The sequence below is a fragment of the Zosterops lateralis genome (genome assembly GCF_965231275.1).
Source record: "Zosterops lateralis genome assembly, chromosome: 1".
NCBI classification, from domain to species: domain Eukaryota; kingdom Metazoa; phylum Chordata; class Aves; order Passeriformes; family Zosteropidae; genus Zosterops; species Zosterops lateralis.
The window spans coordinates 71,070,521-71,098,464 of record NC_139762.1 but is presented as its reverse complement, the minus strand read 5'-3'; the positions used below and the strand labels follow the sequence as shown (position 1 = coordinate 71,098,464).

At 41.7% G+C, this 27,944-nt stretch overlaps 1 protein-coding gene and 1 long non-coding RNA gene across 2 annotated transcripts in view; both read left to right on the top strand.

The window, feature by feature from the left end:
• Positions 1 to 27,944, top strand: part of LOC310908529 — a 470,346-nt gene that overhangs the window by 169,171 nt on the left and 273,231 nt on the right. The gene's annotated exons all lie outside the window — the stretch shown is intronic.
• Positions 5,527 to 27,944, top strand: part of CDH20 (cadherin 20) — a 118,596-nt gene continuing 96,178 nt past the window's right edge. The window contains exon 1 of the mRNA XM_083856909.1: positions 5,527 to 6,117. The gene's annotated coding sequence lies outside the window, so the exon portion shown is untranslated. The remainder of the gene's footprint in view (positions 6,118 to 27,944) is intronic.

The window sequence follows — 27,944 nt, the reverse complement described above, 5'->3', positions numbered from 1 at the left end:
AATACATCTGACTTGAATCAATAAATAGATCTTCTTTGCACAATAGATAATCATATGATAATTCAGTGCCAGAGAGTTTGTCAGTAGTGACATATGAGCTGCACACAAGATCTTTTTAAATATAACCATATTAAATGTATTTTGAAAAATACTTTCTGTTTGAAAAAAAGAGTAATTTTATTCCTCTGAATGGAACCTGTAATGTGCTTGTGCAGTGGAATTCATCTTTCTCTGTCAATGTAGTATCTTTCTTTCTCCATAATGCCCTTCATTCTCTGCTTTGTGCTAAGGATATGTATTGACTTTGCAGAATTGCTGTAGCAAGCTGTAAATTATATATTCGAAGAAAAATCCCTGCTCAGTTCCCATAGAGAGAACATGAACAGTGCTGGGCAATCAGAGTTATGCTGCATTTTGTATTGTGACATTCAGTGCAAGCAGCAAAAGCAGCCCAAGCACAGACGTCACTGACCTAAGTTCTGACAATAGAAGCCTGTTCCTTTTACTATTCATATTAAAGCATCTGAAGTGTTTTTCCTTCTTCACTTTATTTTTTTTCTGTTAGCCCCTGTCCTGTCTTCATGCATGGCAAGAGGATAATCTTCATTACCTACAGTTCTCTCACTGCAGACCAGGGTATGTCTAGCAATTTGACAATTCCTTGTTTACCTGTGATTTGTCCATCACAGGTACCACAGCAAATAATTCACTCCTTTTACCTAAGTGGTACAGTTAGAGATATTTGGGATTGGTTTAGTAAATGCCTGGAAGAGCAGAAAATTTGCTCATCAGTATTCCATTAGAAATGTTGTGGGAGAAAAATTGTTAAGAGCAGGTAGGGTTGTAATAATACAGTTGTGTGTATTTTTTCATTTGTTTTCATTTGGAAATTCCACATGCCCTGATAAAAATATGCGAAATGAAATGGTGCAGCCAGGGAGAGACCAGGTCAAGGCCAAGATGACATGGCAGTTTCCTTGGCAGCTGCCTCTGAGGCTTCCAGCCATGCAGGTCTCCTGGTGCCCTCCATCTGAGGTGACATTCTGAGATGTGGATAGGACTCAGTGAAATTTCTTGCTGCTGTCTTGAAACCAAATCGGGTTTCAAACTAAATTAATAAAGTCCAGAGCAAACTCCTACTCTTGGGATTCTCTGCCACTGCTGTGGAGTTTTAAAGACTTTCGTGAAGGAAAAGCTGATGCATCTTTCAGCAGGAGAAAAAAGAGAGTATTTTCCTGAATGACTCCAGACAACAAATTACTTTTTTGAAGACATTGATGGAGTAGACCATGGTCATGGTCTTTTTAGCAGAAATAGAACACCATATCCAATTTAATCTCTTCTGTATGAACAGCCATTGAGAAAGAAGGCTTTAATTTAAAGAGCAGAAGATAGCCCAAAACAAGGCTGTACTTCCAGACAGCCACCGGATTTGAATATATACTTTAATAAGGTTTTCTTTAATGAATATAGAAGAAAAGATGATTAAGAAGAAAGCCATGTCAGATTGGCCTTCCCCACCTACATAAGAATCACAGGAGGTAAATCACTGTATCAACTGACTAAGACAAAACAAGAAAAGAAGCAGAGCAAAGAGGGAGGAGAACCCTCTTTTCTGAGGAAGGAAAACTTCACAAAGTCTTGTGACAATGGTAAGCTCACATAACCCCTTGAGAAGGATTAAAATGAGGTCTTACTCCCGAGCAAGGCTTGGGGATCCATCACTGGTTCCTTGGGAGAAAAGAAGAGTGAAGGCCAAAAGAAAAGCAGATGACAGAGAAGGTCATGTCTTGGAGCCTGCTGAATGAGAGGTTCTGGGGTACATCTGTATACATGTACAGAACAGGTACAGCCAAATACATGGCTTTGTGTCCTGTGTTGAAGTCTTATTAAGTTCTCCACTAGATTTTGCATGCATACATGCTTTTTAAACAGACTGTACAGCATTCAGGAGTTTCACCATTACAGCATGTAACATTCTGGGCTTTCTTGGCTGCAGTACAGCTGAAATTCTTCCCTGTGGACATGACAACTTGAAAGCTATTCCTATTACTGGTTTAGTAACATTTTACAGAGATGGATGTGACTTTATGACCTCACATATTCCTTTCACTATTCTTGTTATAGATGCATTGTCTTGCTATGTCACTTCTTCAGCACTGTGCGATATTGTTTTACTGCTTTGGAAACTTACTGCTTATGGGTCATGGATTCCATTTTATTGTTTGGCATATGGAATAATTTTTAGTTAATATTCACTTTTTTGCCTTCTCAAATAGATTGTACAGTGCCCTTAACAAATGTTGTATATTAAAAAGCTGTGATTTATTGCACAATACAAACCAATACAATTTAAGTTGCAATTAACTACAACAGCAAATCAACAGTTAAATAAACACCCAGTATTTTATCACAGAAGTGCTACAAAAATTCCATCATATCAATTTCTCTAACATCTCTTGGTGCAAATATAGTAGTATTTGTAAAGAGTGAGTGTTTCTTGTTAGCCACCTCTAAAGTGACACCACACAGTTCACACCTACAAAATCCAAACCCTCTTTTCTTGTCAGAAGAATAATGAACAGAGCTGGATAAAGTGAGGCAGGGGTATGAGAGGGAAACATAAAAGCTTGTATTGTACAACATGCAATAACATGAAAGTGGAAAATAGTTGTTTTCCTGCTTTCTCCTCTCTTGCTCCTTCACCTCTGTCATTTAGGTAACTTGTAACTCATGTCTTGTTTCAGTCCTGCACAGCAGAAAGCTATATGAACACATAAACAATACCCATATATAATGCTTCATCTTCAAAGTCTTTCTTGTAGGAGAACAGTGTAAATACCTCGCAGCATACAAAATTCTCTTGTTCAAACAGTGATAGCAAAATGCTTCTTTCATCTCTCAGAAAGCCTCTAAATTTTAAAACAACTCAGCATGCTGCATTTTCTACTATTGTTTTTACTCTATATGGCTTTAGAATTTTGTATAGTATAGTAGCAGGGAAAACTTCAAGTAATGAAGAGGAAAGATTCACTTCTTTCATGTAGGGACACTTAATCACAACTAAGCTTAATAAATGCTCTAGATTCAACGATTGATTTTTATGGTTCATGTAAGGTTTAATTATTAGATTCTGGTTTTTTTAATTTAAATTTAATTTTAGTTTTATTTCATGTTTTTGAGGAAGCAGGTGAGGCACTTCTTCATCCACCTGTTCTCCATGTGCATTTCACAAATGAATGTTTGAAACCTCTCATTTTTCCTGAAAAATCTGGTGGTTGAAAACATGCAGTGCTGCAACAGGTGAGTTGATGAGCACACTCTTTGCCACATTCCCTTAATTCCAATTTCAGATTGTGTGATTCTGCTTTGTACTGGGGAGGGGAGAGTGAGACAGTGAAAATGTCAGTTACTCCTATTTTACTGTGTAGCACAGGTCTCAGAAAAGTCATGGGCATATTACTGAATCGTGTCCCTGTGAAAGAAGACAACACGTGAGACAGAATTTAAAGTGTGTAGCCACATCTGCTTTAGTACACACAATGTTTGGATAATCCATTTGGCTGTGCGTGAAACTGCAGAGTTCATTTATTAAATACATGGATTTGATCTAGTGCTTACTCTGTGTATCATGGAACTCTCTTGTGTTTTCTGTGTCATATAGGAGTGCTGCATTACTATATTAATCCTAAATTATAAACTTAAACGATAGACAGTACTGTGTTTTAATTTCATGGTATTGTGGTACATGAAATAATCAAAGGACATCCATTAGACTTGCCATTATGTTAAAGCTGTCATATGTATTTTATTCTGACTTTTTTTCCCCTACTACAGTCCAACTTCAGGGAAGAAAAACAAACTCACCAACTACACTCAAACTGAAATGCAAACTTTTCAAGTGGCATCTCTTTAGCTTTTAAGATTGGAAGACTTATTCCAAATATACCATCTTGAAGCAGAGGAATGAAGATGTGTGCATATACTACAAGAAGTAAGTTCATTGATTCAGTAACCAGCTCAATTCTGGCAAGCATTCATTGCTCTTGTAATCATACTCCGAGCAGTAATGGTGTACTGATAACTTTCCAGAGGTTATTACAAGTATTCTGTCCTAGTATTAGGGAAAAGTGGTACCGAGGGTTTTGCCTTATTTTTGTCAGAAGTGTGCTGAGTCTCTGTGGCTGATCAGTAATGCTGATATAGGCCATTCCTGCCTCCTCCAACTGTTACATTAAAAATGTTCCATCAGCTCAAGGATGAGCTCAAAGATGAACATGCAACAGAGGAAACTGGGAGAATGTTGTATGACTTCCCAACACACCCAAGAATTCATTTTTCATAGCTGTAATTCATCATTTGTTTTGGGCACTTTGCCAGCATTCAAACTTCCAACAACTTCTCTCCAGAGATCTGACTGCCCTTTTTCTTCTGTAATGCTGAAATGACTATGTTACGATCAATATGAAAAATGCAGGGCCAGAAAACTAGCCAGTGAGACCTTAGTTCTGCAAATAATCATTAGCGCAAATCTGGAGAGAAAAAAAAACAAAACAAAACAAAACAAAACAAAAAAACCCACCCAAAACAAATCTTGACTGTATAATCTGAATCTTCATCTCCAGATCTAATTGTTGAGGGACTGGCAGCGCCCCAGGTAATCGATAATGAGATTTAAAGTCTCCTACTGCCACTCACCGGCTTGGCCACAGACTGATGGGGCACAGCTCTGCTTAGTGGAGTTGCTTGAGATTTACCAATTTAACTGAGACAGGGAATGGGCTGTGTGCTGGCAGCAAAAAGGAGTTATTACTACAGGGAGCTATTAGAGAGGTAATAACCTTCTCATACCCAAGTGGGCAAGTTTCCCTCTCTTTTTCACGCATACACATCATCAAAGTTGGTGCAAGTTTGCTGCCTTCCCATTCTGTGCAGAAAGATGAAGGCCAGCACAGGAATGGTGAATAAGAAATACCTGCCCTCCTGATTGCTCCAGGTCAAGATCAAGACGAATTAGTTGGCAGAAAGGATGCCTTGTCCTGCCACTGCCTTTGCAGTTGTTGTTCTGTGGATGGGGAGCATTTCAGCAAGCCCGGCAGCTTTTATGAACACTAAAATTATCTCTGAAGGTGGATATAAAACCCCTTTATTATTTGGTTGTTTGGTTTTCAAAGTCTTACACAAACCCTCCAGGAAACTCTACTGTTTGCCCTCATAAAAGTAGCTCTGACATTAATCTCAGCACGTTTATTAACTAAAAGCGAGCCTTCCAAAGAAATTCAGCTTTCATCTTCGTACCCTTTTAGTTAAATAAAGGACCGCTTCCCTTCTCCGGTGTGACTTTTGGTCTCCCTCAGCAGCAGCCCATCCTCTCGCGGCCAAGGCGGCGCGTTTCGGATCCCCCCGAGCTGTAACCTGCCGGCGGAGAGGAGCCCGGGCTGCTCTCCACAGCCGGGGGTGCGGGGAGCCCGGAGTGCTCTCCACAGCCGGGGGTGCGGGGAGCCCGGGCTGCTCTCCACAGCCGGGGGTGCGGGGAGCCCGGGCTGCTCTCCACAGCCGGGGGTGCGGGGAGCCCGGGCTGCTCTCCACAGCCGGGGGTGCGGGGAGCCCGGGCTGCTCTCCACAGCCGGGGGTGCGGGGAGCCCGGGCTGCTCTCCACAGCCGGGGGTGCGGGGAGCCCGGGCTGCTCTCCACAGCCGGGGGTGCGGGGAGCCCGGGCTGCTCTCCACAGCCGGGGTGCGGGGAGCCCGGGGGCGGTAGCCGGGGCGGGGGTTCCCCGGGCAGGAGGGCGGGGGCGGCGCGGGAGGGCGCAGCTCCCGGCGCCAATCGCCTCCCGCAGGTCGGACCCGCCGCGGTACCCGCGGGCAGCCGAGCCGGGGGCAGCTCGGGGGAGCGGGGCGGCCGCGGGGCTCCTTCCTCCTCCTCCTCCTCCTCCTGCGCCTCCTCCTCCTCCGCCCGCGGCCCCGCACAGCCCCCCCAGCCCCGGCGTCTCTCCGCAGCCCGAGACGGGAGAGCGCAGCTCCCTCCGCGGCGCGGAGCGGGATGTGAGGGGCGACCCGGCGGAGGAGGGGAGTCCCGTGGCCGGGAAGGCAGTCGTGAGCTTCTCCACACTCCAAGGTAACCCGACCTCTGCTTCGCCGACTTTTTCTTCTGCTTTTTTCCCTTTTCCCTCCCTTTCTCCCTCTCCTTTTTATTTTCTCATTCTCTTTATTTTGTTTCCTTTTTTTTTTTTTTTTTTTTTTTTTTTTTTTTTTTTTTTTCTTTCTTCCCTCTCTTCTCCTTTACTTTTTCTTCCTTTTTCTCTTAGGGTTTCACTATTCTTCTGATCTTAATCGTTCCTCCTATTATTTTTTTTTTTTTTTTTACTTCTTTCCCTCACCCCGTGGCTGTGCAGACACAGTCAGAGGGTGAGGAGGAGGCGGCGGGGACGGGGCGAGCCCGCAGCTGGAGGCTCTGGAGTTTGGCTGGGACAAGGACCGGGCAGAGCCGGGCAGCATCGGGACAGGGGAGCAGGGCGGAGAGGGGGCAGAAAGAGCCGCCAGGGCATGGAGCGGCTCCCTGCAACTTTCCCGGGGCGGGGAGCCTCCTCCGGGATTTCGGCAGTGCGAGGAAAAAAAAACTATGGGCGAAGGTGTGCGTGCGTGGATGTGTGTGGATGCTCTACAGCCGGAGCTGGAAATTATCCCACCCGCCGCCTCCCGAGGAAGAACCCCCTCTGTCCGGGGGTGCCCAAGGGCTCTGGGGGTGTCCAGGGGCTCTGGGGGTGTCCGAGGGCTCTGGAAGTGTCCAGGGGCTCTGGGGGTGTCCAGGAGCTCTGGGGGTGCCCGGGGGCTCCGGGGCTCGGCGGGCGCTGCGGGAGCGGCGCGAAGGGGCTGCGGGGGGACACAAATGGTAAAAGATACGGAAGGAAGAGACCCAGTGGCTGGGACATAAATCAGGCAGAATATATGGGGAGTTGATGAGAATAGGTCTTTTCACCCTTAAAAAAAAAATAGCCACTTTGGAATAGAAAAAGGAGGCTGATTATTGGCATCCAGCTCTGAAACCCAGGCAGCTGATGCTGAAGGGAGCCAAAGGGAGCAGTTCTTCTTGGTTTAAAAACAGCAAGACAGTCTCTGCCAAAGATTGCTGTAAACACTGAATAAAGATTTCATTGTGGCTTGGTGTGACTGGAATAATTAGGCAGTTAATTGTTCATTCTGATCTTAAAGTGCAGTAATCAGTAGTGCACAGTAGGAAAAATACGGGGGAAAGGGAGGAAAAATAGCAATAGGAAAATGATAGGAAAATGCATCAGTTTTTCCTCTTCTGCAGGGTTTTTTTTAATGTGGGTTGCTTTTTTTTCCTCTGTGTGTGTGTGAAACTGGGAGCACGTGGGTCCCAGTCTATTTAGATAGAGAACACCTTTGTAAAGCTGGGGTGTAATTGTGCTTTTGCTGCCACTGTGTCAATATCATTTTGGGCTGGACAAAATCAAATTATGAGACTTAAAGAAATCCTATTTTATGGAAATGAAGTCTGAAGATGCCTGGAGAATGAACATCTTAACTAGATTGACTAATACCAATTAATGCATTTTACTTATGTCTGCACTTTATTGCCAACTCAGCAGGGATGAAAACTAATGGTGCCAGCTTTTGTGCTGCTCTAAGACATTTCTCAAGCAGTCACACAAGGCTTTAATGGCAAACTGTTTCGAGTTTTTAACACTGTGATTTTGTCCCTGCTCAGCTCAAGTTCCTTGCAGCGGTGATTCTTTCATGGTAATCTAATGAAATGATCTCTTGTTGCACTGTGTTAGCTATTCCCTGTGACACAGCAGGAAGCTACAACCTGCGAGTGTTTGTACTGAAGGTGGTGATAAGTTGTTGAGCAAGATGCACTTATAAGCAACAGAATATGACTTACTGATATTAACTGGAAGATGGCACCCTAGGCAAAAGGTGTTTTGCTTTCCTATATAATATGTTTTTCCATATATATGTATCCACACATTTGTGCTAAAGAAGCATAATAGTGAATTAACCATCAGAAAGAATGGAAGGATGTTGTGTTTAAAAAGAGAAAGAAAAACCAACTTTGAAAGCAGTCCATAGTCATTTAAGAGAGGTGGAAGGATTTCTCAAAGTCTAATGGTAAAGGAGAAAGACTTATCATTTGTATAATTTTCTTAACCTTACAACAGTTACATGAAAGACTCATTTGGCTTGGAGACATCTACATAGCCTGCACATCCAACGCAAAGAAATTAATAAACATGTCCAATTGGGCAAGGTTTTAAAAGTAATTCAGTTAGGCATATGCAGAAAACTAGGAGCTACCCATCACAAGAAAAAACAGGAGGGAGCTTTCATTCAGCTCTGAAAAGTAAAACAATTTGTTGTATTTTGTAGAAGCTGTGTTTGCTGAAGGTTTTGACCTGCACTTTCTGAGATTTTTGTGGAAAGACAAGAGGCAAAAACATGAGGCATGTTGTCCATCTGAAAGTACAAAACTAATATAAAACACTGCAGTCTTTTCTCAGGTCATAGAGTTTAGAAGAGCAAGGACAGAATAATGGCTCCAGAATGGCAAAAAAATCTCTTGACAACTGAGTATATAAGGGCCAATGTTAAGATCCACTTTACAAGCATTTTTATTAAGTTGTTGAATGTAGTCTGTCCTACTACAGTGATACTCAATACTCAGTCTGTGAAGAGTATTCCTGATTTAACAGCAATCTGTGCTGAAAGACATTTACCTATTGCTACAGTCTAGAGGGGGATGCTGCTAACTTTATTTGCACCTATGTAGTCTGAGAAATCTAGGGATATTCCACTTTCTTACAAAAATCCAAAAAGTGTGGTGACTAGTCATTACATAAGAGACTCTGCTCAAGTTTCTGATTACAGTATTTTGTCAATGAGTGTTTCAAACAATTTGTGTGGTGTACTCTTGCACAAATACCATGTCTAGAATGTCTAGAACAATTTGAAGATTGCTAAAAAGACTTTGAGAAGAGTTGAAGTGTAAGTGGCTCCTCATTTCTGTAATAAAATGCATTGAAAACACACTTTGGTCGTCACAGTGAGTTTGTTGAGGGATCTTTCTTGCATTGTTATAACACAGAGGATTACACACTTTCATTCAAGGAAAATATTTTCCATCAAATTGTAGCTAGAATCTTGGATACTATATTATACCTAGCCTTAATACTAACTTATACTGTTTGAAATGCATAGTACATCTTCATAATAAAATTGCATTGTCACAGGACGTAATTGTTATTCATAACAAGTGGTCTTACAAACAGATTCCATCCCTTTAAGTATTGAGTCTCCGTCAGGCCAATTATAACTAAATTACTGCATGTTCTCTCCTGTATCAACTAATTAAAGGGTAATTAATAAAATGATAATTTCATTCCGTAGCAATGTCTACATCTGGTTGTCATAGCAAAGATTGTTTGACATATGGTTAAATGGTCAGATACTACATTGTATGAATGCAACATTTGCACAGAACACCTGGCAAGCCAGAGGAATTTAACCCTTTAGACATGAGTTTCAAAAATCTGTGTCAATGTCTTATTACACTGGTTTGCTTATTCTCTCCACCTAGTGTTCTTATGCCTTTAAGAAAATTTAGTGCTCCAAGTTAATTTAAGTAACTCTGTTGGGGCGGGGGAAGAGTGGGTAGACAACTTGGGATATTAGATTGGAAATGGAAGATAAAATAGTACTGACTTTTCTGTGGGAAATAAAACGGGTGGTTCTAAATTAGCTTCTGAGAGGAGACATTCCATTGGTTCTCTTCCCCTTTTCAGAAAATCAGGCTGAAATTAGCATGGCGACAAAATCATCTTTTTTTTTTTTTCCTAGATACAGTTGTATGCCAGGATTAAGACTGAGACTGTGGTCACAACAGTATGGAAAAATCTGCATTGCAGCCTTCCCTCACTGTACCTGTCATATGTAGATAAAACAAAACTTATCTCCTCGAGGAGAGTAACCATAAAATTCACACATGCTAAAGAAATGAAACAATCTTTTTTAAGTCAACAGATTATATGAATAAACAATTCTCCTGTAGGTGGCTGTTGTACAAAATAACATATGCATATACTCTGAAGTATCAGTGGTTGAAATTTTCAGGGCAGCCCATACGTAGGACTTGATACCTATCTTAAAGGAATATATATTGGGCCTCAACATTGCCTTGAAAAATTTCAGCTTCTGCTGTTTCAAAGTGTGCAACAGACTGTATGTCTGTCCTTTAGAACATAAACTCTAAGTAGTGATATTTTAACATGAACTAAATGACAATTTCTTATCTACACTGTGTCAAGCTGAATCCCTCATAAAACTAAAACCCAGAAGCAACAGGCATAATGTTTTCCTTCTCTTTAGAAGGAAAAAAAAAAAAGCTTTAAAAGGGGAAAATAACTACTGCTTTTTCCCAAATAGAGCAAAGTAAAAAGGATGTAGTAAACTGCAGGAAGACATGAAAGTCTGTCTTTTCCCATGCAAACGATCCTCAATGAACAGTTCCCCCAGTGAATAGTCGGGGTCGCTCATCACCTCGTGTGGTCAGGTGCAGAGCGTGGCCAGTGGTGCTTATAAAGCGCTGTTTGTCCGTCTCTCTGAGAGCCTGAGTCCTGCTCCTTGAGAATTTCCATGCTCTCGGATCCCCCTCATTTTCATTCTACTCGTGCAGCTCATTAACACCTGGAAAATCTTTTATAGCATTTAACTTCATCAGATGCACTGTCCGGCACATGTTTTCTTAATAGGGCTTTCACTGTGGCATTGTCAAAGAGCCCTTCTGTCACAGCTGGGAACATGAATCTGTCATGTCAGTGCTGTACCTTGGGTTAGACAGTAATAGTGTATGAGTGTGTTTTATGGAGGAGCTGAACATGCCCATATACTGTGTTAGCAGGGAAGAATGTGGAGCTTGTTCTCCTAAATAAAGATTCAGGCTGGTACTAGTAGAGTACTTTGTACCATTTAAACACTGCTGCCTCTAAGGCATTGCACTTAAGAAAAGGGAAGTTTGAGGCAAGCAAGACACATCCTAGTATTTCAGTGGTGTAATGCTGCTAGTTAACGATATGTCATCATTTACATTTCAGTAGGAAAAAAATTGCCAGAGGTTTCTAATTCAACAGAAACAACCAGAAGTTGATATGAAAGTCCTTACCCTGGGAATATTTGTTTTTAAAACAAGTTTGATTTAAAAATATTTGGCAATATAAGAAGAAGGGGAAGAGAAGTAAATGTTTTCTAATTCCATATGGTTTTTGTGCCCATTAGATCACTGTAAAACCCAGCTTTAAATAGATTACTTTGTAGCTCTGTAATCAGAATGCCTTGGGTAATTAAAAAAAGGATAGAACTGTGAAAACTGACAGCAACGCATGTATAAGACCTACTTTTTTCAGAGGAATTTTTAACATAGTTACATACATTTCATCTGAAAGCTAAACACTTAAAATTCACCAGCTACAACACTAGCAAGCATGTCTTGATGGCATTCCAAAAGATAGAGCCCACATTTGAAAAGTGTTTGCAGACTTGAGAAACCGTAACTGTTGTGAAGGAGTTGAGTCGGGTCCTCATTTAAAGAATGAATGGATGAAAGGAGCATTTCATGCAGTCACAGGCAGTTCCAATTTTTAAACTACTTCTTTTGCTTTGAAAAGCATAAGTATAATTCATATGCTAAAAAATAAATTCAAGGTACACTACTAAATTCATTCTGTATGTTAAAACTGTTTGAGTGTGACGATTTTTAAAATGGCCCTTCAAAAACTTGAGCATTCAGGAGTTGATGCCCCAAAACACAACCAGTCCAAGCTTAAGATGGAACCAGTGAAACAGAGGGATATTTGGGTAATACACAGAAGGCTGCCTTCTGAAATTCCCTCTTGGTTTTCTCCTTTTTTCCATTTGTGTCATCTTCTGGTTTTTCTAGCAGTGACAGCATTGGGATGCTCTTGTGCTCTTGTGCCATTAGTTCATGTCCTCACCAAAGAGGGAAGAAATAGAGCTGGCTAGGGCTGCCATGGGGCCCCTGGGGAAAATACGTAGATTTGTTTCTCAGTAAGACCTTTCTGTAAAATATTTTCCCTTTTTTCAGAAGGACTGATGCCCTTCCTGCTTCTGTGCAGATGCCCAATGGAACAAGCACTCACCAAAAGGTGTAGGGTTTGCCCTGTTGAGCTATGCACTGCCCAATAGCGTAGTCGAAGAGATGCTAAGAGTTTCCAGAAAGAGAGCACACTGGGGCTGAGTTCTTCTGCGTGACTCAACTTGGGGAAATCAATTTAATTTATTACACAGCTCTTCTCCCTAGATTCAACTTCATTCCCAGTTTCTCTGCCTCCCCGTGGAACAAGGCGACAGGGAATTGGGGCTGAAGTCAGCTCATCATACCTTGTCACTGCTTCTCTTTCCTCATGGGAAGGACTCCTGGCACTCTTCCCCTGCTCCCACATGGAGTCCCTCCCACAGGACTCAGTTCCCCACAAAATGCTCTAACACAAGTCCTCCCCATGGGCTGCAGTTCTTCATTAAATGCTCCAGGGTAGGTCCCCTGCAGGATCAATCACAAATCCTACTAGCATATCCTTCACCATGGGCTCTCTACACACATCCACAGGTCCTGCCAGGAGCCTGCTACAGCATGGGCATCCCATGGGGGTCACAGCCACCTCTGGGCATCCCCTTGCTTCGATGTGGGGTCCTCCATGGGCTGCAGGGTCACAGCTGCCTCACCGTGGTCTTCACCAGGGGCTGCAGAGGAATCTCTGCTCCCTTCCTTCTTCACAGACCTTGGTGTCTGCAGAGCTGTTTCTCTCACATGTTCTCACTCTCCTCTCTGGCTGCTGTTACACAAGAGTATTTTCTCCCCTTCTTAAAAAAGTTATCCTAGGGGTGGTGCCATCGTTGCTGATAGGCTCAGCTTTGGTCAGCAGTGGGTCCATCCTGGCTTTAATGGACATGGGGGAAGGTTCTGGCAGCTCTCACATAAACACCCCTGTATCCTCACAGCTACCAAACCCTTGTCACTCAAATCCAATACATTAATTAACCTTTGTACATGCCTAGGTATTGTGAGACATAGTTGAGAGCCCTTGCAATATGTCACTTTGTTACTGCAAAGAAAGTTAAGGATTGACAGAAAGGCTTAACTATAAATTTTCTTGCCTATATGAGTTTAATTTAGAATTGCAATCACGATGTAACATAAATTAAAATAGCAGTAGTAGATCGCTGGTTGGCAAATCTCTTAAGAATAATATAGGTACTTCACTAGATTATGGAGTACCTTCTATGTGCTTAGCCCATTGCTGAAATTAGTCTATTTTTAAAATTTTGAGATGCTTTTGAAGAGGAGAGACAGGCTTTAAGAGGTGAAGTTATGGTGACTCCCTGTGTGAACTAGAAGACTGACTTCTGGAAAGGGGAGCTTCCTTAATGGAAGTAAGCATTTCCTTTCAAATAAAATTTGAAGTTTTGCCCCAAGCATCCCCCAATCCATGCATAATCTGGACGACATTAACCATTAAAGTAAATATTATGTATTACTTGACCTGCAGGTGTAATATATTAAGGCTTCAGAGCAAAAATATGTTTTAAAGGAAGAGACTAGAGAATTAAAGAGGAAATCTGCAGGCCTTGTGAAGGGCCTATGAAGGGCAGAAAAGTACTTTCCCAGAAAGGGAAGTATGGGAAGACTGTGTATCAGTGGTGGCTGTGTGTTTTACAGTGGACACTCAGTTTCTTCCCATGGCAGAGTAGGGCTGCATGCAGCAAACAACTACCATACCTCCTGAGAGGAGCTGCTGCTCTGTCTCCTTCAGAAAGTGACATGGAAATGGACAGTCTCCATGCAAAGAATGCATGAGGAGTGAGCACAAGCTGGTAAATTTATTCTAATAGCAAGGTTAAACACCATCTTTTCTAGGCACCCCACGGACACCCAGAGGAGATCCTGTCAAATGACTAGTGCACATCCTTGATAATGACAAGGGGAAGGGCTACCAGGCCTGTTGGAAAGGCAGCAGTCAGCTACTGACATTATCAGACCAGCTCTGTGGCCTATGCACCTTCTGTCTTGGAGACGCTCCTGAGGAGGAAGGGCCACGAGGAGCAGTTCTGGTGGAACAAGCTCCACATTAAACACTTGTAGCGGAGGAGGCACATAGGCACAGTGCTGCAAGGAAGAGCTGAAATCAGCCTTCAAGCAGATGACAAGAGAAGATCTGTCAAACCAGCCTTCAAGAGGACAGAGAGCATGCTGAGAGAAAATGATGATAATAGCAACAAAACCTTGAGGAGACTGAACAGAGAGAGAACCTGCAGGAGGGCAAGAAAACAGGATTTGTATAGTGAGGCAGACAGAAAGAAATGACAAATGTCTTCATAGAGTAACAGAGACAAAAAAAGGACAGATCTGATAGGTGGCAAATATAGAATTTGGCTCTGGCTTGGAAAGAGACTAATACAAAAAGAATGAAAATAACTGTTCCATAGGGTTGTAAATGAGCATAGCAGAAAGCAAAGGAGTTTGTGGTAACAAAGAGGAATTGGAATAACAGCATCTGGATCCCACAAGAAGTCTCTGTGATGAGTAAAGAATAGTGGGAGTGGGGGGAAAAGTTGTTAAAAAAATCATATTCCTAGATTTGCCTGTGGTTTCAGGTTGTAGCTCATCAATATGCCAAGAGAAAGGCATCTGTCAGCAATGTGTCGTAGATATTAGGCCTATATACAAAATGTAACCGTTGTATGGAAATGTTGGTCTGAACCGTGGCTAAACCTTTTTTTTTTTTTTTTTTTTTTTTTTTTTTTTAATAGTATAGATTTGGGAAAGGTGAATTTTCATGAGGATGAGCTCAGTGGTGCTGATAAAGGCACTGTGTTACATACACTGTGGTTGAGGAGCCACTCTTCCAGGTGGACTCCTGCTGTCTCTGCCCAGGGTACATCTCAGCACGAAGAGCAGGACAAAAGAACTGGAGACTAGATTCGAATGCACAGAAGCAATAATGGAAGCAAAGGAGAGAAAGAAAAGAGGGCAGCTCAACACTGAGCTGTCAGTCTCTACCTGTCTGTTTTCCTTGCTTGTTTGGCCCATTTAGCTCTTCAAGTGCCCTCCTTTGCTGTCTTGCTGCTTTGGGCAAGTGAAGAGGCTCCCATTAATGACTCATTGTATTACAGCCTTCTAAATAGGTGGCTGCTAGTGAGGCAGTGGATCAGCCGTGGCTAACAGCAGTGATACCCAGTATAGCTAATAACTTTTCCCTACTACTGTTTGCTATCTCCACCTCATTTGTTTCTCACCCTTGGGAGAAAGAGCTCCATTCTGCAATCCCCCACTGGGCTGTACAGGTGTTTATGTAGAACAACATAGATGCTTGTGTGGCAGGTAGGTGTTAATTTTTTCTTACAAATTCCTAGCCTCAAAAAATGTGTTCTCATTAAAGTCTTTTATCACTTTAATGCTGTTGCAAATGAACCCTTTGCTGTGAAGTCCTTGTTTTGTTGAAATGTCAATAATTACAGTATCAAATATAAATTATAAGGTGTTCTGTTTTCTTCACTGTGTCAATTTAGTAAAACATCAGTAAAATGCTCGTAGATAACCATCTGACATTTTGGTTTTACGCAGTTTGTTCTCTTTCTTTTCTGAGTGCTTAATACTTTTGCAGTGGGCAAAAAGTAGTTGTCTCAGGAGAGCATGGCTAAGAGTTCTGAAACTGCTGTAGGATCTGGACACTTAAGTTCCCATTATTTTTAATGATCGCTGAGCATCCAAATTCCCCATGTAGTTACAGTTACCTACCAAATTGTCCTCAAAGAGCTGGTGGACCAAAACTGGAGTTGTTTTTGTTTTTGTTTTTGTTTTTTTTGAGATAAATTGCCTTCTTTTCTCTGGGAACTTACCAAGTTATTTATTGAAGATGCAATTACCAAATGTAACAGATTTGACTTACTAGGTGTAAAAAGTCAGTCTATCAACCATTACATACATTTAAAAGCATTTTTAAGTCTACTGGTTTTTGGGGGTGTTTTTTGCCTCTTTAGGAACTATCTAGGAGAGACTGAACCACTTAACTTCTGATATAAAATATCACCCTATGCAGAATGATTGTTTTATTGGAAGGCCACCCTGCTTTGCAGGGCTCCAAGAGAGCTAGAAGAATGTCTATTTTCTGTGTTAAAGGTTGGTGTCTTCTCAGGCTAAAGAGATCTTTCCTGTTCTGTATGCTCATGGGTTATTCAGACACTGAAATCACTGCCTTGATAAACTTCTTTGTGTAATAATTTACTCACCAGGGTACCATTTCACAGTGTTGGCCTATTATTTGAAGAACATTCACATGACACAAGGAAGTAAAAATATAAATTAGAAACTTGTTTTCTACAGAGATTTTAATTTTTTTAAAATTTGTTTTGTGTAGATGGAGATCACTCAAAAAGCATCACCCCAACTACATAACCCTACCTCTGATAGTAACTTTAAAAATCATACAGTCCTTTAATGCTCACCATCTTCTTAAGGATAAGAAACACAGGGTAACATAATGCTGCGTAATTAAATGTTCAGCATTAGAAAATTTCTCATCAAGGAAAAATGGGTAGAAAGTGGAGTTTTTTCGGAAGCTTAATACTAGATGAAAGTATTTAGAATGGAGATAATATCAGTGAACTGCAAAGGAGGATGCATTTGCAAATTCTGTCCATATTGACCAATAAACAATTTATGGAGAGAACACAAACAAACCGTTAGAATATTTTAAGATCATAGCTTCTGACAAGTATACTTTATTTATGACTTTGCAGTACATTCTTCTCCAGTAATGTTTGGAGGAAATAAAAAGGGAAAGGAGGAGGACACAGCATTCACAATGTTTACAGTATTTTATCCTCTTGTCCTCTGCCATGTGTGGGGTATTGTCAACATCAGTCGATCAGATAACCTCAATGTTCCTGTCTTATATAAAACCCTGGAACTAGAAAAAATCACAGATGTGACAATAAATGTTTAAGGAATAAGACTGCAGAAAATGGTGCTCCTTTATCTGAAGTTTGTGCAGTACTGGTGCCAGTAAATGAGTGCTGTCAGCACAGCCAAGTGAGTCTGAGTGAAAAAGGAGTCAGAGATGGGGTGGGGTACATTTCCAGCCTTAGCACAACTTCTGCCACTGTTGGACACCCTATTGCCAGAATCAAAGGTTCACAGTCTGATGGGATTATATGCCTAGATAAGAGCAATGCTTGAGTTTAGCTTTGAATCCACTGATACAACAGTGATTTTGTAGCTTTTGTCCACACAGTGCATTTGAGTGCTTGAGGGCATACACCATGTTTAGGTTTCTGAGACTGAATCACCAGACAAAGATAAAACTTCTACTATTAGTTATAATTTGTGGTTTAGAGGTGCCTGCAGGTGCTAAGTAATATGCAGATCCTCCTGCAGTACAAACATACGGGGCACAGTGCTCCTTCGAAATGCTTGCAGTCCAAATACCAGAGCTGGGAGATCACATTTCTGTTTTGCCAAAGCTTAGATTTCAAAATCATCATGTTTTAGAGGGAAACCAAAGCCTTTAGAAAATGCTCAGACAAAAGACCTGTCAGAGCAATCACACTTAGTAATGAAGAGGTCAAGATTGTGATTTGTGTCTCAAAGTGACAAGAAGGAGCCCTGATCTGAGAAATCCTTTCCTGGAAAAGGTTGAAGTTCATATGTTTGTGGTGGAAAAAAAAATTGCTTTTTTTGCTTGCAGAGAATATATCTTGAAAACTAAAATGCTGCTGAACGCAAGGCAGAGTGAAGGTAAAACAAGCCCAGAGAACAGTGTGGGACCTCAAGGAGAAAGGCAAGAGAAAAACCAAACACTGGAGTCAGCGCCTGGTTCCCAGTCGCATACCATGAATTTGCCATCCCAATTCACCAGCCATTTTCCTCTTTTCAGCCTAGGCCAAAGTTTCTGAGAAATTGGCTGCAGTCCCTGGGATCAGGAGCTCAGCAGCACTCTTTGCTGTGGACACCCACCAGTGACTCCACATGCTCACAGCACTGAACCCCGCTGTACCAGGAGTCCCCCCTTTGGACATCTCAGCATCTTGGGACGAGGTCATCACACCACTCCAAAGCCAAGGAGGGCTCCATTTCTGTGGAGACCCTCTGCTGTCTGAGCACCACTTCCCAGGCCAGCATTGCTTCCATTGCTGGACAGACACTGTTGTGAAAGACCTGGAGCAAAAATAATGAGGAGGCCCTTAACAATATTGTACGCTTTAAAAGATACCCCGACAGTGCTGGTTAACTAGACAAGTGTGCCTCTAACAAACCCATCAAGCTTGATAAATGGTTCTCTATTAATATCCTAATTTTGCTGGATCTCATGAGCAGCTTTTGGAGTTCAGAGGCAGAAAAAGACTGCTTGAAAGATGGCTCTTACAAGAAGCTAATTGCATGCGGGGTTTTCAGAAATATTAGGTCAGTTTCTGTTCAAAAGTTGGGTGCCTGTTCTTCTTTAGTGGCAACAAAATTAATTCTTCTGGGCTTGGGGAGAAAAAGAAGTACTTTGATTTTTTACCAGTTAATGTACTGTTAAATCTTACTTCAAATAAGTTCAGAATTTTTTAAGTTTTCAAACATTCCACAGAGGAAGGGATATAATTTCAAGGATGAAGGATGGTGTAAAATAATTCCAACAAAACTGATTGTGTTGGAAGCACTGTGTTTATATGACTTTTGTAAAATACTGCTTTTTTAATGCTAATATTTCAGCAGCAGAGAAGAAATATTGCAGTTGAGTTCTCTTCTGAACACAATACATAAAAATACCATTTACACCAGTACAGCAATGAAAACAATGTGATTTAAGTGGGGAAAGATCTTTCCCCATAGGCCATGTTTTAGTTCTAATTACAACCCATCTATCTTAAAGATCCAGGATTTACTATGTAAGGACAGACTGGTGTCTAGGACAATGACCCATGTCATTAATTCAAAGAAAGATGTAAAAAGCTTTTACAACATCATGTCTCTGTTACTCCGCTCTTTAATACCATAATGCAAGCTCACTGGTTTCAATGGGGTTATGCTGGTGCAATGAGAATACATTTCACTCAGAATGTCTGAGTTTTCTTTGTTGTAAGCAACTGATTTTTTGATTGCTCAATTGCCTCTGTATTTTTTAAAATGAATTTATTGTTACTGTTCTGTTACAAAGATGACCCCACCACCCTCTGGCCTGGTCATTCTATACATCATGATAGACCTTGCACAGATTGCCAGCGAGGTCTCTACCTTATTGAAAGTTTTATGGGAAAGTGTTCCAGTGTGCTGCTTGATTTCCAGGTGTAAAATAATGTTTAAAATCAATATTGCCATAAAAAGAATTATGAAAAGAGTTGCTTATAAAACATACTTTTAAAACTTGAGGCTGTGAAGAAACATTCATCTCAAACACTTTTCAAAGTCCTTTCTTATTTACAAATCACATTGAGATTCTAGCTTGATACTAGTCTTCTTACCTTGATAGTCCCATTCTGCCTTGATAGTCCCATTCAAAGGATTCAAAAATGCAAGTTGTAAAAAAAGCAGCTAGATATGATCACAAAAGTGTCCAATTAAGTATTTTTCTGTTTTTCGTTAAACTTGAAAATGTTCATAGTGAAAAAGGACTTTCTAGTAAAATGCTCCAGAGCAAAATCTGCCTGGCATATATATTTTGTAATTGGGATGAGTTGTTGCATTGTTGTGAAGCCTCTTGGGAACAGCCACACCATGAGATTCTCATGTCTGGTGAGGTTCTAATTCTGTCTGGGGAGAAGGATCCGTAGGTAGATGGAGACAAGTGGGTCGAGGATATAAGCTCTCAGTTGTTGCCATCTGAAGTTGGAGTGAAGGAGCAAGATCACCACACTCCTCTTGCTTCTTAACGCTAAACATTTTATTTCTAAAACTTCAAGATGACCCATATCATACCATAGAACTTAAAGTTTTTGCCTTTTTTAACTGATTTTTAAAAACTCCACGGAAAGACAAATTATATTATTTGGGCGTTTTAGCCTGATTGGGAAAAAATCCCAAATGCTGTAACTTGTTGCAAGATGGAAATTCTGTTTATCAAACTGATATAAAAATTGTATGATCATAGTAAATATTCTATCTTAAATCTCTTGTAAAAGAAAAAATAGTAGGTACTGTTACATTTCTCTCAAACAGTCTTACCTAATCAAGACTTCATAGTTGCAGTGAGGTTGCAGCCATCACTCTATATGTGTGTGTCTGTGCGTGTGTGCAAGACTGGAGAAATCCCGGTCATCTGAACTTGTCTTCCAGTGTCCTTCATGAGGAAGAATATCTTCATTATTAAGTCTTACCAATGCCAGCATTCTATTATAGTGAGCTCTTGGAAATGTGTCAATTAAAAATATAATGAAAGGCAGAATGAGTAACCCAAAAAACAATCTCCTTCAGGAATGCAAAAGGGTTTGAGTATTTGGGAATCAGCCTTTCCCAGTGAGATGAGCCCTTCCAATGGAAGAAGCAGGAAATTCCAAACATTCCTTGGTTAAGGAAAGTGAAAATGACAGTCTCCTAATGCGGGGTGAGAGGTCCTGCCCTCTCATTTTTATCCCCTGAAGACTCATCCAACTAATGTGTTAGTGCTATTTTTTTGCTGATGATTTCAATTAGATCCTTACACTGCAGTTCTGCCACATACCTGTTCTCTTTCATAGCCTTCTCTTCCTCTGTCTTACTTGATAATGACCCAAAACTGGGCTTGCTTTTACATGTACTTTTAGACTGAGCTCATCCACAGAACTGAAATGTAGAAGTACTGTTTTGTGCAGCCTGTGGAAAGACAAAGACATGAGGTTAGAAAAGTGGCATGTGCCTTCCTTTTCATAATTCTTTCCTGATCTAACCCGAAGGTGTGCAATAGCCTTTAAATGTTTCCTGAGCATCCTTGCATCTCTAACAACATATTTCCCCACTTACATGTTTCAAAACACATTGATAACCTCTCCTCTGTGCTTGCCTGTTTGGAGAGAACCCCTAGGCTGCAGGGTGCTAATCAGAAAAGAAAAATAAAAAAGCCAATGATCAATGGAGCAGGTTTTGCTATGTATTGTCCCAGCATGTAATATAACAAAGCAACAGGCTCCTTTGAAATGTTGTGATAGGTAGGCAAGTGCTCAAAGCTGGACTTGAACTGCTTTTACACATGGAACAGATGCAATTTTCCAGTGCATTATCACTGGCAGCTCCCTGTGACAGTCTGTGAAGTCTGCACCTTTCTATCAGCTCTAGCAGGCAGCAGGAAGCTGTGCCTTCTGGGAAACCAGGCTGAGACTTTGGAACCAACTTCCTCAGAAGCTAATGACCATTTCAAACCCCATCACCTTCTCCTTCACAAGCAAGGTACTGCCCTTGTTTTCCTTCCCAACATACCCAGCCTGTAGATTTAAAACAACAAAAACAAAGTCATGCCAAAACAAAACAAAAGAGCACAATGCATACTCAGTTCTCCCTTGGGAGTAGAATGAGAGGGAGAACCTAAATGGAAGATGTTGGTTGTTTAATGTTCTGCAAGAAGACAGTCAGATGCTACAGTGATGTTTGACCCCATGGGGAAAAGGGTAAAACAGCTTCCATGCCCCCCCTTCTCAGCAGCGTGAGAAACATGCATGATATACAGGTGGAAGCAGTCAAGCTAAAAAAATGACCAGGAACAAGCACCAGCACTAAGCAGCCTCAGTGCTTCCACTAGGTCAAATCCTTGCTTTGGAGGATTTAAGTAGGACAGAGCCTCAAGTTGGGTTTCTTTCTGGCCGTGGGTTCCACTCCTGTGTGCCACATGCGTGTGTGCAAGCATCACCCAGTCTAGTCCAGGCAGTGAACACAGCAAAAGTTCAAAGCTTTTGCATTCCTCTTCATCGTGTTTTTTTTGGTTTTTTGTTGTTTTTTTTTTAAGGGACTGTGTCTGATCTTTGCTTTTCATCCCTGGATTTATTTGGAAGCATTTCCCTTCCCGTTTCTTCATGTGGCAGGTTGCATGCAGATTCATTTTTCTGGTATTCAGTGACCGTCCACATTGCTTTGTACTTAGTTTACATCTTCATGGCTGTAATGAAACCGAGACTTGAAGGAATAACTGGATAAGCAGGTCTCTCTCTCCAGCTGTCATGTCTAGTTGTGGCAGAAAACTGGTGTTTCATTGTAAAAGATGTTAATTTCAATCTGAGCTGTGGCTGTGTTGAGAGGAGCATAAAAGGAATTCTTGATTATCTATATCAGTACCGTTGTCCCCGGGGACAGGCTCTGAATCTTCAGATCACATATGGCAAGAGTGCTGTGATAAAATATGCATCAATAAAACTTTGCAATTTATGATAATAAAGGAGGGGAAAGTTTTATACACTGTGATAATTATTCCTGACTGGTACTTTTTCCTCTCTTTCATTCTTCTGTATGCCTTTGCATTTAAGCCTTTTCTGCATGTTGTAGCAATGATTGCACCATTGAAACTGCAGGTTCACAAACTGGGGGGCTCACCTTGTTTCTAGGCTCACTGACCTTCTGTAGCCATTGGTTCCCTTCTAAAGCAGCAGGAATTTGCCCTCACTGGGAAGGTTCTGCAGTCCTGTGACTCCTCACTATTCTTCTCCTTCTGTGCATGCATGCACACTACATGCAGCATGGATTTCATAGTTTCCAAAAAGGATCAAATTATACTCCTCTGATCTTTCTTTGCATATCTTATTACTATAATCAATGGGAGAAGCGTGCATTTGCATGAAGGTAACGTTTATCCCATACTGTGTGTCACCTGCACTGTTTTAAACTTATTTCATCTAAATAGACTTTTTATTCTTTTGAAGTAGGAGAAATGATATGTTTACAATCACAGGAAGTAAACAGTGGACTATTAAATAAAACCAACAGATTATCCGTGACCTTATTTTTTTTTCTTCCTCAGCTCATTATATCTTTGGTGGCCATCCTATCAGAGAGCCTGTCCTCTGCTTTGGCACACTTGACAGCAATTAATCATACAGCTTGAAACGGATGGCCCAGCAGCACAAACCTCTCGCATGCTTGGGCTCTGCTGACTTCAAAGAGCCTTCCACATGCAGTGTTCACAGGCAGCCCCCCTCTACTGAACACCCTCACTGACTTGTTTGCACAGCATCTCGCGCTGTGGGATCCCAGGCTTTACTGGGACATCTAAGCCCTGCTGCAGCACAAATAGTCGTTAGTCCCATCTGTCTCATGTTCCACTTCTGTGGCTTTTTTTTCTTTTCTCGGTATTTTGCTCCGGCTGGCCTGAAGGAAATAAATCAGGCGCTCTTAACCTTTTCCAGGCTTATTTCTCCACAATTAAGGATGAGCTGTGAAACTAGTTAGGAGAAGCAGTGTAGCCATCAAGCTATCTCAAGAATGTTTCCTTTAGTCTTACTCACTCCACTAAATTGTGAGCTCCTGTGCAGTGGTAGCAAAGTGCTTATCTTCATGCATGTGCTTAATTCCTATCAGCTTCAATAGTACTTGGTCACCTGCCTGAGGTTCAGTATGTGCTCAGAGGTTTTGCATGTCTGGGTACCAAGGCCCTTCTTCACAAAATCCATAACTATTCAGTCTTGCATGTTCAGCCTTTTTCCCAGATTTCTGGGAATGTCATCAAAGGCAGTAAGATTTAGATCATTTGTGTAAGTGCTTAAGTGGACTTTGACATCTATAAAAGTTCTGCTGAATCTGGATCTGCCTGATTAAAAGAACACAGACGTTTAGCAAAAAGAATAGGAAGGCTTTTTGCAAGTACATTTCTTTTTTTTAGTACAGGAGCAGTTAAAAAGACGAAATTTAAAACTGTTAGTTCCACATTAAAGGACGATGGGAGATTTAGGTTACAAAACTAATAATTTCTAATTCTACAGATGTAAGGAGAACTGGATGATGGGGCCAGCAATGAAAACAAAAGGGATAATGTAAGGGGTTTTCTGCCTCTGCATTTGTGTGAATTAATAGGAAATTAAAGACTATTAGAAAGTTGATTGAATTTTGTTTCTTAACTTCTTCATTTTTCACTAAGGTGATCCTAAATGCAGGTGGCTTTCAATTAGTTTTGTTGACAGTTCTGGCTAAAGTTGTAATGATCCTTGGGAGAGTGAAAGAAAAGAGATTTATTGCAGTAGGGATAAGCTAGGCCAGGCAAAGAGACAGAGTACATAACCACTAATTAACTGATGTAGTCATTAAAAAAAAAAAAAAAAAAAAAAAGAAAAGGAGGAAGAAAAAACAATGTACAACCTGAAAGAGGATTGTAAAGCATCTCTGCACTGCAGATCAGACCCTTGAGCTTTCATTACACTGTGCATATCATATTAGATGGTATATGTGAGCCAATTGCATATAAATCACATTCTCCCAATGTTGCAAGTCCTTGTCACAGAGCATATTTAATTTAACATTGTAATATTTATTTTCTAAAGTTCTAAGTAGGCCAAAACATACCCAGTAAATTGAGTGCTCTGCCACAGCACAGTGCCTGACCTACACTCCAGCAGAAAATTAACCCTAATTCATCTTTGTAGTGACCCTATGCCAAACAGCAATTCCAGATGCTCCATCCCTGCCCTTCACTGACTTTGTAAAGTGAAGCTGTAGCAATTTTGACTAATTCAGTTTGGACTTTTAATTACATCTATTCCATTCATTTGTTTCCACTTGAAACCATCGTGTTGTGGTTGGGTGGCTTGTAAGCAAGCTTTGCTTGGTGTTAGTATCCTTCAGGGACAGGCTTAAGCCAGAAGGCGTGTACGTCTGTTGAAACCATGTCAAATGGGAACTGCTATCTCAGATTTGAACTACAAGGCTTTGTTTTCTGACACAAAGGGTCAAAGTCTGCCTAGTTATTTCCATGTGTCCCTCCCCCCTCTCACTCCCATCAGGATTATTTTAAATTCACATTATGGATGAGCGTTTGTGTGCATATGCACAATTCACTGGAAAACAGAGGCCCTTTATTGTTCAAAGCTTCTCTAGAAGTGACTTGTTTCAGGCATTCCTCTCACAACCATTCACACATCTCTAAAACCAGAGAGATTTCACTCAATCTGCTAACAAAGTCTGTTTTCAGACGCCATGTGGAGAAACCTGAAATGCTTCAAGCATTTTTATTATCTGATTTTTATTCCTTATTTTTCCTTATTGTTGATAAGAATTAGCAAAAATTGATTAAGAACATTTGTGCTTATTCTGCTATTATTTGAGGAATTAATACTATGTTTTGTAGTATATCACTCATTAATACCGTGTGCATCACAATCAAACTAGTTTTTCTGCTCCTCCCAAGATTAACAGAGATTGTATCTGATTTCTGTAATGTTTTCTACATGTGTAGAGCAGGGCATATTTGGACTGCAGCAAGGGTGTGAAGTGAGAAAGCTGCAGACAAGACACCAAGATAAGAAAATCTGAGTCTTCTCACTGACCTCCTGACAAGCACAAATGAAAATGTTTCATGACAAAATCTGTCAAATTTCATGTATCTTGTGAATGTAAATTATTCCTAAGTTACAGTGTCAAAGGAAAAGATGTAATTTATTTAATTTTATTTTTTTTTTAAACCCTGGATTTATCAAAGTCAGGTGATGACTGGTTTTGACATTACAGGCACACAAGTAAAGCTTTGCTGTCATTTCTTAGCTCTAGTACAACTCTGCTTATGAAGAAAAACTGGACCATATGGGAGCATATGGAAAAAACAGAAGGTCTGTATTTGTGGGAAAGTACCTCCTACAGGTGGCATTGTAATTAACCTTGTGGGTCCTGAGAACACACGTCACTCAAGTGTGCACAGGTGCCATGTCCCTGCATGGGACAGGAGCATGGTTCCCATGCCAGGACCACCAGGAGCCACCTGGCCTTCAGGCCACCCTTCCCCACCATGGATCTGCTGACAGCCCTTCTGCCTGACATCACAGCAGCCGAGGTGGAGGGTGGCCCCTCAGAGCTGGGGCCATGCTGTGGGGCAGCACTGTGCTCTCCTGCAAACCCTGTGGAAGTAGCAGTTGGGAGGCTGTTTTCTCTCACCTCCTGATTTCCCACACCCCTCCATCCTGCACAATCCCAGTGCCCAGGGTCTTGCCAGCTGGGAGAGGAGGGGAAAGCTGTGTCGCAGTCTGATTGGCCTTACTCCTCTTAGTTGCCCTGGATGTTATCAAAGGGCTGGGAGGGTGGGACATAATAGCCATTTGGCACCCTCCTTCCCATATTTTGGGCCGAGGTGGGTGTGTCTCTGCATAAGACACGAGCTTATGGCTACATCTCCTCCAGCCCCATCAGCAGCTGAGACCATGCTGACTGTGCCCTGGACATCTTTTAGTATAGGGACAACAAATAAAACTGTGGAGTAGCTGTATACACAGGAGGTCATGTGCCCAGGATATTGGCATGTATGTTTGGGGAATAGGTGGAGCAAATGTGTTTGGGACTGTGAGTTCAAGAGAGAAAACAGGAAGAGGTGGGATGGGGTCAAGCCTGGGCCAAGGGTTGGATCCATGTTTTTCCTCCTAGTATTACTGCGACATAAATTTTATCAAGAATTACTACAGAGAACACAAATTGGAGTGGATTGAGAACTGGCTGAACAGTTCCCAGAGGGCTGTAATCACTATCACAGGATCTAGTTGGAAGCCTGTCACTAGTAGTGTCCCCCAATGTTCAATACTGGGCCCAGTTTTGTTTAACATATTCATCAATGAGTTGGATGAAGAGGCCGAAGCCCCCTCAGCAAGTTCACTGATGGCACAAAGCTGTGAGGAGTGGCTGATAACCCAGAGAGCTGTGTAGCCCCTCTGAACGACCTCAACTATTTGGAGAGATGTGCAGAGTGGAACTTTCTGAAATTCAACAAGGCAAATGCAGGGTCTTGCACCTGGGGAAGAACAACCCCATGGACCAGCACAAGCTGGGGTGTGACCTGCTGGAAAGCAGAGAAGAACCTGGGGTTCCTGGTGGACAACAAACTGTCCATGAGCCGCCAGTGTGTCCTTGTGGCAGAGGCCAAAGGTATCCTGGTTATAGAAAAAGCATTGTTGCCAGCAGGTGGAGGGATGGAGGGGGATTCTGCCCCTCTGCTCAGCCCTGGTGAGGGAACATCTGGAGTGCTGTGTCCAATTCTGGGCTCCTCAGTATGTGGGAGACAGGGAGCTTCTGGAGCAGGTCCAGCGGAGGGTGACAAAGGTGATTGAGAGATGAGAGCATCTCTCTTGTTAGGAAAGCATGAGGAAGTTGTGCTTCTTCAGCCTTGAGAAGAGAGGACTGAGAAGGGATCTCTTCAATGCCCATAAGTATCTGAAGGGAGGGTGTCAAGAGGATGGAGACAGGCTCTTGGTTTTTCCAAGCAATAGGACAAGAGTCAGTGGGCAGAAACTGGAGCACAGGAAGTTCCACCTGAATAAGAGGAGGAACTTCTTTACTGTGCAGGTGACCACACACTGAACAGATTGCCCAGGGAGGTTGTGGAGTCTCTCACTGGAGATTTTCCAGAGTCACTTGGATGCAATCCTGTGCCATGTGCTCTGGGATGACCTTGTTTTAAGCAGGGAGGTTGGACCAGATAACCCATTGTGCGTCTCTTCCAGCCTGACCCATTCTGTGATTCTACGAAGTGCATCTTAAATAACAAGAAGCAGCACAGTCAAAATGTCCTCACCTTTGAAAGGATTTGATGCTTTTGCTTGGCTTTAATAGATGCAATTTGCAGAAACAGTGGAGTGTTTTAAAATAAATTATGCTCACAGAGTTGCATGCTGTGATTTATCTTTAAACATCCTCATGCAGTGTGGTTTATTAAATTTCAACCTGGGCTCTCAACTGTTCAGTTAATGTAGATAATTAATTTGATTATCATTCAATCAGGTTGT